This window comes from Suricata suricatta, chromosome 1, assembly GCF_006229205.1.
Source record: "Suricata suricatta isolate VVHF042 chromosome 1, meerkat_22Aug2017_6uvM2_HiC, whole genome shotgun sequence".
Lineage (NCBI taxonomy): Eukaryota > Metazoa > Chordata > Mammalia > Carnivora > Herpestidae > Suricata > Suricata suricatta.
Window position 1 is genome coordinate 46,637,512 of NC_043700.1, and position 12,261 is coordinate 46,649,772.

The following is a 12,261-nucleotide window of genomic DNA, read 5'->3' on the forward strand; positions in this document are numbered from 1 at the left end:
TATCATCTGTCACTGTCTGATCGGTTCGTGGTACCAATTACCCCTCTCAGCATTCTTTCCCCCTTCCCCTCATTTTTCTTCCCCCTGGTTGTGTATATAAGCAGCCCCCTTTTGAATAAAGGTTGGAGCTTGATCAGATCTCTGTCTTGCTCTCATTCTTTGTGTCTCTTGTCCCATCCATTCACCCGTTCCCTCCTCCAGGTTCCCTGTTGAAGGACCCCGCGGGCCGGGGCAAGTATCTTTTAGAGTTCCTTTTATCCTTAGGGTATTCCCTACTAAAAGTATACAGCCAAATTACTGTACTTTTAAGTCTATTAAAATATAGCTCTGATTGTGATTAAACCTCCAACTCAAAATGCAGTTGTGCTTGTTAGTTTCACTTGCCTTTGTATTTTAGGAATAATTAGAGAGAGAAAAGAGAATGAGAGCGGCACCAAATTTTGGCAGAAGGAACACTCCGAATGAGGCTAGTTCGGGACAGAAGCAGGAGACAGGGGAAGGGTCCAAAAAGTTAGGAGACGGTCAGAGAAAAGGATTGAAAAGCCACAAAAACCACATAACCTCTTTTTTAAATTTAAATTTTATTTTTGTGAAGTAATCTCTAGCCCAACTTGGAGCTTGAACTCACAACCCTGAGATCAAGAGTCTGTCTCATGCTCCACTGACTGATCCAGCAAGGGACCCCCCTGACCATATAACTTATTTTGAGAAGAACTTGGTAACATCCACCAACATGTACTTGATACTTTACTACCATGTAATATTTTATTACTCACTATGGAATCACCATGTAAATCTCTACTTAAGTCTATGTACATAAAGAATTGGCCCTTGAGTCACAAACCCCACATCTAGGAACCTATCCCAAAGACACACCAGCAGCATAAATATGGAAAGATACATGTTCAAGGCCATTCAATGCAGCAAACACTATTTGTAAAAGATTAGGGATAACACAAATTTCCATCAAGATGTTGAACAATCATAAGAACATGGGGCCAGGAGCCGTCATGATAAACCAAAGTTAGAGGAAGCAGAAACTATGGGGACACAGAATTATGAGGGAGAGAAATACAGGGACAGAAGAGAAGAATCTGTTTCAACTGGGAGTTCCGTGAAGCCAGACAGAAACCTTTCTGTTCTAGTCACTGAAGGATCTCAAACGCCTAAAATGCTGGTTGGCACATAAGAGTGCTCACAAAATATTTACTGATAAATAAATAAGTTAGCAAGGTAGGAAGAAAGGATGAAGCTGGCAGAGAGCTGGGGTGACCAAAAAAGAAAACAAAAAAACAACTATGCAAGCTACAAAATAGAGACGAAGAAAGCAAGCTTTCCTCCCCTAGTCTCCCGTGTTTTTAGGGTGCTTGACTCAAAGCATGCTGGGATCCAAAGAGTTAACTCAGGGGCCAAGATAAAATCTGCCCTCTTGTAAATTCTACCCCCTGTACAAGATCAGAATCAAAATAGGTGTTCAAACTTTTAGCTTTCTTCTGTGGAATAGATGAGAAATAATACTTCTGCATAGTTTAAATTTGTATTTATTTTACTGAGTAAAGTTGATCATCTTATCTTATATATATACATTTTTTAAAAATAGGTTCCATACCCAAAGTGGGGCTTGAACTCACAGCTCTGAGATCAAGGGTTGCATGCTCTACTGACTCAGCCGGCCAGGCGCCCCTCTTTTTATATACTTAATAGCCATTTGTACTTCTCCATTTTGGCCCCTTACTGTTCTTTTTAACTTCCTGACTTGAGGGAGCTCTGTAGTGCCTTTGGGAACGCAATAAGTCTGTCTTAATTACTTTATGACATAAATTGTTTTTTTTTAATCTTTATCTTTGAGAGAGAGAGAGACAGTGTGAGTGGGAGAGGAAGACAGAGAGGGAGACACAGGATCTGAAACAGACTCCAGGCTCCGAGCTGTCAGTACAGAGCCTGATGGGGGACTCGGACCCACAAACCATGACCTGAGCACAAGTCGGACACTTAACCAACTGATCCACCCGGGTACCCCACAAATTGTTTTTTAATGGCACAAAAGTTAATAGCAGCCAGATACCAGGAGGTGAATGTTAGGTATAAGTAAAACAACTTCCTAACAAATTCCATTCTAGGTTCAGCCCTGGCCTCACCCTCAGCCCACAATCCCCAAATCAACCCAAGCTCAGAAATAATAGGAAACCTTATTACATTCTTAGCAACACCATCTGGCCAGAAACCTCAGAAACTCTCACCTCCTCTTGCCCCTCCCTACACCACCTTGTCTCCATGCTGGGAGACAAACATACCCTTCCCTCCACCCTCACAGTTATAACCACATCCCAACTGGCTTCTCTGCCTCCAGGCTGGCCCTGCTCTGACCCATTCTCCACAGACTTTCACAATGGGAAGATTTTCTGATGATGACTCAAAATTTAGAAGCCATAAAAGAAAAGATTAATGAACTCAATTATATAAATAAAATTTTCTACATGGAAAATATACTTTATACAAAGTCCAAAGAGAAATAGGAGCGCCTGGGTGGCTCAGTTGGTTAAGTGTCCGGCTTCGGCTCAGGTCGTGATCTCGCGGTTCATGGGTTCGAGCCCCATGTCGGGCTCTGTGCTGACAGCTAGCTCAGAGCCTGGAGCCTGCTTCAGATTCTGTATCTCCCTCTCTCTCTGACCCACCCCTGCTCGCACTGTCTCTCTCTGTCTCTCAAAAACAAATAAAAAACATTAAAAAAAAAAGAGAGAGAGAAGTAAGAAACCAGGAAAAGAATTTGTAACATTATCTCTCTAGTACCAGAAGTCCTACGCATCAAGAAGTCAAGAAGGATTGAACAAAGAAACAGAAAATGAAATATGAGTGGCCTATATGACAATGATGAACTTCATTCTTAATAATTAGAGAGACACTCTCAAAGGGGGCAAATTACAGTGCACTTCCATCTTTATTATTTTTTTAATGTTTACTTTATTTTTGAGAGAGAGAGAGAGAGACAGAGCATGAGCTGGGGAGGGGCAGAGAGAGAGAGGGAGACACAGAATCTGAGCTGTCAGAACAGAGCTCAACTCGGGGCTCGAACTCATGAACTGTGAGATTATGACCTGAGCCAAAGTCAGATGTTTAACCAGCCGAGCCACCCAGGCACCACAGTATACTTCCATCTTTAAACCAGTAATCCCTCTCATGAGAATTTATCCTGCAGATCATGGACAAAGTAATACTAAATAGGGTTAATAGTTATTCATTTCAACATTCCAACAGAGTGGAATCAATCCACGTGCCTATCTAAATAGGACTGGTTAAATCAACTGTGGTATATCTAAAAAATGGAATACTATGCAGACATTGCTTTTTTTTTTTTTTTGAGAAAATATACTAATAGGAAGTATCTCCAGGATATATTAGTGAAAAGCCAAAATGCAGGCCTATGTACACATTTTTGTGGCAGACAGTGGCTAGTTTTCCAGAATGCTTCCTCTTCTCTCCTGGCACACCTAAATGACAATGCTCAGCCTCCATTGCAATAGGACTTGCTATGGCGTAAGTTCTGGCCAGTAGAATATAAGCAACAGTGATTAAATGTCACTTGCAGGCCTGGTCCATAAAACTGTTCCACGTGCCATTTGCCAATCTTCCTCGTCTTACACCTACTGGCTAGATGAATAGGATCATAGAGAACTTTCTAAGGCTTTAATGGATGGTAGAGCTACTGAATAGAAGAAACAAAGTTCTTCAAAGTTCTACATGATCTGCCAACCAACACCAGACCATTGTGAGAAAAACATAAATCTTTTTTGAGATGTAGGGACTATTTGTTATACCAGGTAGCACACACAGATTATGACTACTAATTAGCTACCAAAGCAGTTAATTCTATGCATCAACCTTGACAGACCATGGTCCTCACTTATTTGATCAAATACCCATCCAAATGTTCGTGTGAAGGTATTTTTTAGATTAACATTTAAAACAGCAGACTTTGAGTAAAGTAGGTTTTCCGCCATAATTCAGGTGGACCCCATCTAATCAGTTGAAGGCTTTAAGAGCAAAGACTAAAGTCCTCCAAAGAAGTAGGACTTCTGACTCTAGACTGCAGTACAGAAATTCTGCCTGAATTTCCAGCTTACTGACTCAGACAGCAACGTCTGGATGTCTAGCCCACCAGGCCAGTATGCAGATTGTAGACTTGCCAGATAAGCCCCACAATTGCATGAGCCATACTCCTTCCAAAAAAAAGGTGTGTGTGTGCATGCATGTGCGTGCATATACTGGCTAAGATGACCATTAATGATGAGCCACATAAAAATGACATTAGAGCAGATGGCAGGGGAATCCCACTGGTTGGCTACATGCATGAGATGGAACAAATAAGCAAATACAAATAAATCATGGACAATGGAGTCGGGCTTCTCATTGACAGAGAAAGTAGGTGTAAATATGAAAAGGGGGAAAGGACGAATGAACCTTGCAGTATGGAGTGAATTGAAAGTGTCAGTGTGAATTCATGGGTTAACACATGATACATGGGTAGATAGAGGATAGGGAGAGAGATACGTAGATAGATACATACATACGTAGATAGATAGGTGACAAATGGACATGTAAAGGGGGACGTGTGTATCTCCACTGAGACAGCTTGAGGGCAGGGCACTCCAGCAGAAAATGAGCCCTAATGTCTAAATGGCTGATGTTTAAACACCACTCTCTATTAAGAGAAACTAGGAATTCATGAAAAAAAAAATGACTGATTCCAGGGCTGAGGCAATGGAAGTAAAAGATGAGCCTGGGTTTTTATTTATTTTTTTATAGAAATTAAGGAAATGCTCACAGAATGATGGGGATATGTAAAAGGACATGGAAGCTAGCATCCTGCTTATCAAACCTGGAACAATTTAAGCATCAAAATAATGATACTAATAGTTTTTAATCCATTACTTAAAGGAGGAAATCATCATGGATATATGTAAACAAATAAATAAATGGGAAGAAGAGAAAGCTCTTCCATATAATAAAATGCCACCTAATAAATACAAAAGAATGATGAAGTTTTTAAAAACCACTTTACAGCCACCATAGCAATCATTAAATCAGGCCCCAAAAGTTTGATGGATGTTAAAAGTAGTAGGTGAGAGTGGAATAAGAAACAGAATAATTACATAGTCTCAGAGGATCGCCACACCAGGTGTCTTTTTGATACAAAGTAGGAATATGTCAATTTCCAGGGGGGAAACCTGGCCGACACCATCTTGATTAAGTGAATCAAACTAACACCACGAGGAATGGAACAAATCCACATGTGAAATCTAATAGTGTTCAGCAAGAACACAGCATCGCCTCTGTGGTAGTCCTGCCCCACTCCCCCCAAAGGCATAATCTGGGTCTAATCACAAGGAAACATTACACAAATCCAAACTGCAGGATCATCTACAAAGGCTGGCTTTGTAATCCTAAAGAAAACATGTCCGGGGTCTGAAATTCAAGGAGAACCGGCTCCAGAATGAAGGAGCTTAAAGAGGCGTGACAGTCGGGGGAGACTTGACGCCCCTGCACTGCATTGCACCGGTGCTAGAATGTCACTACGACAATTGGTGTGACGTAATCGGGGGCTCTGGGTGAAGTTCTTCATAGCATTCTTGCAACTTTCCCGTAAGGTCGAAAGTGCTCCAAAAAAAGATGGAGATGCAGATACGGACACAGGTGTAGATGTTGATGCAGATACAAACACTAGAATGATACAAAAAACTAATAAATGTGGTAAACTGAGGCACTGGGGTTTGGGGGAGTGAATGACTGGAGTCAGGTAGGAGAACAAGACTTCTCAATGTATATCTTTTAGTATAATGTTTATTTAATAATTATGTTTTTTAATGTTTATTTTTGAGAGAGGCAAAGAGTACATAAGCAGGGGAGAGGCTGAGAGAGGGGGAAGGAGGATCTGAAGCAGGCTCTGCACTGACAGCAGAGAGCCTGATGAGGGGCTCGAACTCACGAACCATGAGATCATGATCTGAGCTGAAGCTGGATGCTTAGTCAACTGAGCCACCCAGGTGTCCCTAATATAATGTTTATTTCAAACCACACAAGTACAGATTACTCGAAAATTAAACAGATTTTAAGACATATAAAGCACAACTCTGACCCTGTCCCTGTTCTGCCTAAACCTTATCATGCATGGCATTTAATTCTGTCTGTCCTCTGTCTGTCTCAAGCAAGCTTCCTTGCTATTCTGGTCTCCAGTCACACCCCCTCACACCTGCCTCCCCAGACCCTTCCTCAGGTTCTGTTACTATGATGAACATTTATGGGCACTCACTCACTAAGTACTCAGGTTGTGCTGGGCATTCAGCACCTACCTTATCTAACTGTATGCGCTTCCTTGACTATGGTCTTGGTTTCATGACAGACCCTTCTTCTGAGAATCCTCCACCATCTGGTAGGTTCTGACCGGTCCTTTGAAAACCACCTCAAACTCAATCCTCTCTGTGGAAACTTCGCTGGCCCCCGCTCCTCTGGGCTCTCAGGGCACTTGGTCACCTGGTCCTTTGTCAGCTGTGGAGGTGTTTACCTCCAGCAACTTCAGGAGTGTCCACAGGAAAAGCTAGCTACTTTCCCAGACCCTTAGGCAAGACCTGAAAGGTTCAGATGTCTCATGAAAGTCTACCTACTTCATTTGGATGCCAAAAATGGTCCCCAAAATGTTAGGACAGCAGCAAAGACCTTTTCTTGGCAAAGAATGAATTTCAAATGAAATCAGGGGTTCTATGGCTCTTATAACTCAACAGAACGCCCAGAGAGCTCAGAAGTTTGAGGAACTCTCAGTGGTTCCATTGTTTCCAAAACTTCAGCAGGATCGACAGCATATCTCTAAGCCCTATGGGCAATGGGGGAATATTTCTTTCTTGGTAAAAGTATACAGAGTGGTGGAATAATTCATTCAGGCCACAAGAGTAGCAATTTGTCAGTATTAAAGCAGCTTAAGACAGAAGGACTCCGGGGGAGGGGAGCGATGCCTCACTTCTGCCCAGCCTCCATTAGGACTCATCAGAATTTCAAAACACCTGGTGACTGTACCAGAGCAAAAATGTCAGGCCTTTCTCTTCACTCCCCGTTTGTGAAGTAAGGGGTCTGAACTCATAACTGACTTCAGAAACACAGAAAATAATTCTTATGTTCTTCTGAAAGGTAAAGACTAATTACTTTCCCTGCCTCTTAAATCCACAAGGCTCAGTCCAACAGATACATCCAACGGTACCAAGACACAAATAGAAGATCATTTTGTTTGGGGGATGCCCTGAATGGCTCAGTTGGTTGAGCATCTGACTCTTGATTTCAGCTCAGATCATAATCGTTGGGTCGTGGGATTGAGCCCGGTGTCCAGCTCATGAGATCAAGTCCCATGTCCTGCTCTAGGCTGAGCATGGAGCCTGCTTGAGATTCTCTCTCTCTCTGCCCCCCCTCCTTCTCCCTCTCTCCCTCTGCCCTGCTCATGCTTTCTCTCTACAATAATAAAAAATTTTATGGGAATGCAAACTGGTGTAACCACTCTGGAAAACAGAATGGAGGTTCCTCAAAAAATTAAAAATAGAACGACCATACAACCCAGCAATTGCACTACTAGGTATTTATCCAAGGGATACAAGTGTGCTGTTTTGAAGGGGCACATGCACCCCAATGTTTATAGCAGCGCTATCAATAGCCAAAGTATGGAAAGAGCCCAAATGGCCATCGATGGATGAATAGATAAAGAAGATGTGATATACATATATATATACAATGCAGTATTACTCAACAATCAAAAAGAATGAAATCTTGCCATTTGCAACTACATGGACGGACCTAGAGGGTATGCTAAGTAAAATTAGTCAGAGAAAGACAAATATATGACCTCACTCGTAGGAGGACTTTAAGATACAAAACAGATCAATGTAAGGGATGGGAAGCAAAAATAATATAAAAACAGGGAGGGAGACAAAACATAAGAGACTCCTAAATACAGAGAACAAACAGAGGGTTGCTCAAGGGGTGTTGGAGGGGGGATGGGCTAAATGGATAAGGGGTATAAAGGAATCTACTCCTGAAATCATTGTTGCACTATATGCTAACTTGGATGTAAATTAAAAAACAAATTATTAAGTTTAAAAAAGTTTTTAAAATATCATTATGTTTGGAATGTCATACTTTATGAAGTATTTTAATGCAAAGAGAAGCCACTTCCCCTGTAAGGAGAAATGTTCCACTCTGGGAGACTGTTGGGATGTGGAGGTTTTAGAGATGGAGAAGAGACAGCACTGTGACCCTCTCCACGCAGGGCGGACAGATGATGAGGGTTACTTCCCGGAATGGTGAGGCCTAGGCCGCCGGGATGCTGAGCAAGTCACTTCGGTTCTTGGGGTGGGTGCCCCATCTGCTTAATGGGCACACTAGCCAAGGAGTTTTAAGGATTAAACGATACTGTATCTGGCACATAATAGGCGCTTCATAAATTCCTGTTGGTTGTTTTTTCCCCTGTGCCTTTTGTGTTTCTGCAGTTAGAGAAGCAAATGTGGTCACCGGCCAGTGAACTGCCTCCATTCCCAACTGCTTTTACATAGCCAACCTTCCTCACTTATTTAAACTTCTGCCCCCAAAATGTCTTTGCATTGAAGAGATAAAAGGCACAGTCCTTGCTTTCTGGGAACAAATCAATGATTCCTGTTTACTCTGAGACGGGCTACATAGAGATAACTACAGAAAACTAAGGAACTCGGAGAAAAAGCAGGATGAGCAGGACTTGGCCAGGTCAGTGGAAGGCAGGGGACCAGGGCTCCTCCCCAGGAGAGACTTACGATTGGGGTTAAGGAGATGACAGGAGACATGGGTGCTCCAAGGCTGGGTATCAGGTGGGTGAGGAAGTGCACCTAACTGGCAAACAGGAGCTAAGAGGTGCCGCTAAGCCACCCTGGTTGCGGGGGCGGGGTCTCCAGCCTCACCGGAAGTGGGAAGTGGCGGAAGAGGCGGGCCATGCACACTGTCTCAGGCCCAGACTGCCCCTTGGTTCTTCCCGTGAGCTTGAAGGCTATGTCTTCTCAGCTCCATATTTTGGGGATGGAAGGGGTAGATGGGATAGGCCCCTGTTTTCTCTGACTACCATCCCAGACCACGGGGCCTGCCCCTTCATCTTTCTGGCAGCTCCCGGGAGCTTATCCGGAAAAAGGATGGATTCTCCTCAAACAGCTCCAATAACCTCTCCAATGAGGTTGTTATAGCTCCTTAATAAGCCATGGCAGAAAAATTAGCGCCTTTTTGTGAATCTTTGTTCTCCAAGTGTGGGGCCTGGGGGGCCTGCGAGGTGGGTGGGTCAGTCCTTCATAGATCTGTGTATTGAGTGGAAGTGGAGCGAGAGTTAGGCCATTTGGACTGTGCCCAACACTAGGTGGATCCCACTTTGGGGGAGTCTGACACTGAGCCAGGTTGGCAGGAGGCGCTTTTTAGGAAGAGGAACAGAACATTACAGATGCAGAAATACAGAGACCTTGGGTATAGGTCTTTGTAAGTCTAATAGCATCATTGGTTTCATGGTGCGCCCATCTCTGCTAAGATGCTCACCACATCCTCCACCCACCCTGCGTGGAGTCGGTGGGAGAGGTCCAGGGAGCAGGGGACAGGGACTCGGATGGAGAATAGGAAGAGTACTGCTTTGGGTCTTGCCTCTGCCACTCTCTGATGAAGTCAGGGCACATCTCTGGCTGATCTCTAAGGTTTATTTATTGATTCATTTCATCCATCCATCCATTCATTGCATGAGCAAGGCCATTTAAAAGCTATACAAACCCCTATTACCTTTTTTATAGGAACCCTCTCCCTCCTCACATTAAATGCAACAAAATGCATTCATATCACCCATTAAATATATAGTTGTATTTGCTGTAACATTTAAAGTATTTTTAAACTTTTAAAAAACATAATTTGAATCTTTTCTACTTCACTTTTAAAAAATTCATTCATTTGGGGTGCCTGGGAGCTCAATCAGTTAAGTGTCTGGCTTTGGCTCAGGTCATGATCTCACTCACACTTCGTGGGTTCGAGCCCTGCATCCGGCTTTGTGCTGACTGCTAGCTCAGAGCCTGGAACCTGCTTCAGATTCTGTATCTCTCTCTCTCTCTCTCTCTCTCTCTCTCTCTCTCTCTCTCTCTGACCCTCTCCTGCTCGTGCTATCTCTGTCTCTCAAAAATAAAAAATTTAAAAAAAATTCATTCATTCAACAAATAGTTTACTGGCTCCTAGTATGAGCCAAGTACTATTCTAGATGCTGGGGTACAAAGTTAATAAAATCCCTGGCCTTGTGGAGCCTATGTGGATCAAGACCAACAAATAAATATAATAAAATGTATACTATTGTAGATGGTGATAACTGCTAGGGAGAAGAGTAAAGCAAGGGGAAAAGGCAAAAAATAAATTTAAAAAATAAAGCAAGAATGGGAGCAAGGTTGGTTTATTGCCCATAAAGGCTGCGGGGTTTCAGTGGTTAGCTCTGCCCCTAGGCCGTGATTAATAAAGGATTAGTGACATTAGCCCTGATGAGATAAAGTCAGGGAGACTGGGGTCTTGCCAGAAAAACTCAGGACCCTAGAGTTCAGCCTTGATTCAGAGATGACTCAGATGTGGTTTGGTTTTGATTAACTCAATTACTTTACAGGTGATTACGATCTTGCAGTAATCAATTAGTATTGCTAAGTTGCAAGTTTAAAATAGAATAAGATGTTGATGAGCGCTGAATCTAAGCCTAAGGATGGCATCCTGGTACATTTGTAGACATTTGTTAAGTATGTTTGAGATTGTGCTGGTTTCTATTTCACTTTGGAAGCCCACACCTGTCTTTATAGGTCTCACATATTTTGTATGCCCTGGAAAGCGTGCAGGTAATGTGCTGAATAAACATGTTAATGAACTCCCCACCCCACCCCCGCCGCAGAGGGCAGCAATTCCTGTGAGCATGTTCCTGCTTGCACTGCAGTTACACTCATGTGAACTCTGGGCTTCTGCATTTATGAAAGGGAGATCATCTCCACCCCATAGGGCAGTTTGAGGCTGCAACAAGAGTGCTCCTGGTCCTCACACAGCCCACCCCCACCCCCCACAACTCTTTGTACCTTCCTCTATGTGATCCACATCAACTCTTCTTGAGAACGCACCCACCAGCTCCCCTGCTGGTCCTGCAGCTCCCCACTGGGCCTCAGTGCCAGGCCTGCAAGCCTGACTCCGGAGCTGCTGTCCCAGAGGCCTACTCTTCCAGCTCATCATTGTGAATTTCCATTCAGTACCTTTCTTTCCTTCGCCCTTCTCCTTGTTGAGGTGACTCTCTCCTGTCCTTTAGGGACATTTGGGGAATCCACTGCCATCACGTCATCACGTTCTAGGGGCACGTAAGGAACTTAGTTCCCTGCTGCAGCAGTCATACCCCCTTGCTCCTTCTTTGAAGATCGTGCCCTCGGGTTCTGGGACTTTCCCCTTCACCTGCACAGTGACTCTGGCACCTACTGTGTGGGCCCGGTGCCCTGACTGTCGGTGGTGCTCACCTGCACAGGGATGTCCCTCCTGAGCCTGTTCCCTCTCTCCTGACATCACTCTCTGCTGGTCTTCAGCAGTAGGCACGCCACTTCCCAGGCCACATGTCATCCTTTTCTGTGTGTCTCATCTCAGGGCCTTCCCTTTCCTTCCATTACCAAACTCACTTACCTCTCCTCAAACCCCCAGTCACATAACCGATCCCATTTTCCCCAGTCCACACCTCCTTTTGTTCCACCTGATTTCCTCCCTCTGGGGTCTGGACCTCCTCAGCCCCTTTGGTGTTGCTCCCACAAATGGCTTAAACTCACCTAAAGTTTACCCCTTAGCTGGTGCGCCCTCGGCTGCAGACTGTCCTGTCTTCTCTCTCCTCTCCTGCTCCTTGGCTAGGAGTTGGCTGTGGAGAGTTACATTCCATGTTAAATGGACGGACTACAAAATCATCCTAACCCTACCATTTCCTCTTGGCAATCTGATTCATTTCTCATAAAAGCGTGCTTTCATTACTCCAGTGACTATCTCAACCTTGCCCCTTCACCTTCAAATTCTTAATCTTACTCCTATTGCTGATTTCTAAAAATTATTTCATCTGCCATTTTCTGGCACCAATCATTAAGAGCTTTGTCCTCTTCTCTGTGCTAAAAATGTGTGGAGGAGACAAAAGTCCCAGTAGATAAGCTCTTGTCCTCCTCAAGTCATAACCCCCTACCCAGATAAAGGACA

General features: G+C 43.8%; 1 long non-coding RNA gene across 2 annotated transcripts in view; it reads right to left on the reverse strand.

Annotated features, from left to right (window-relative positions):
- Nucleotides 1-11,913, reverse strand: part of LOC115296947 — a 22,018-nt gene extending 10,105 nt beyond the window's left edge. Inside the window, exon 1 of one of the 2 annotated variants that reach the window (XR_003911192.1) lies at nt 11,850-11,913. This is a non-coding gene — a long non-coding RNA (uncharacterized LOC115296947). Of the gene's footprint in view, nt 1-8,819; nt 8,853-11,849 lie in introns of those variants that run through there. The other variant, XR_003911172.1, reaches the window with a different exon arrangement.
- Nucleotides 11,914-12,261: the final 348 nt, after the last annotated feature.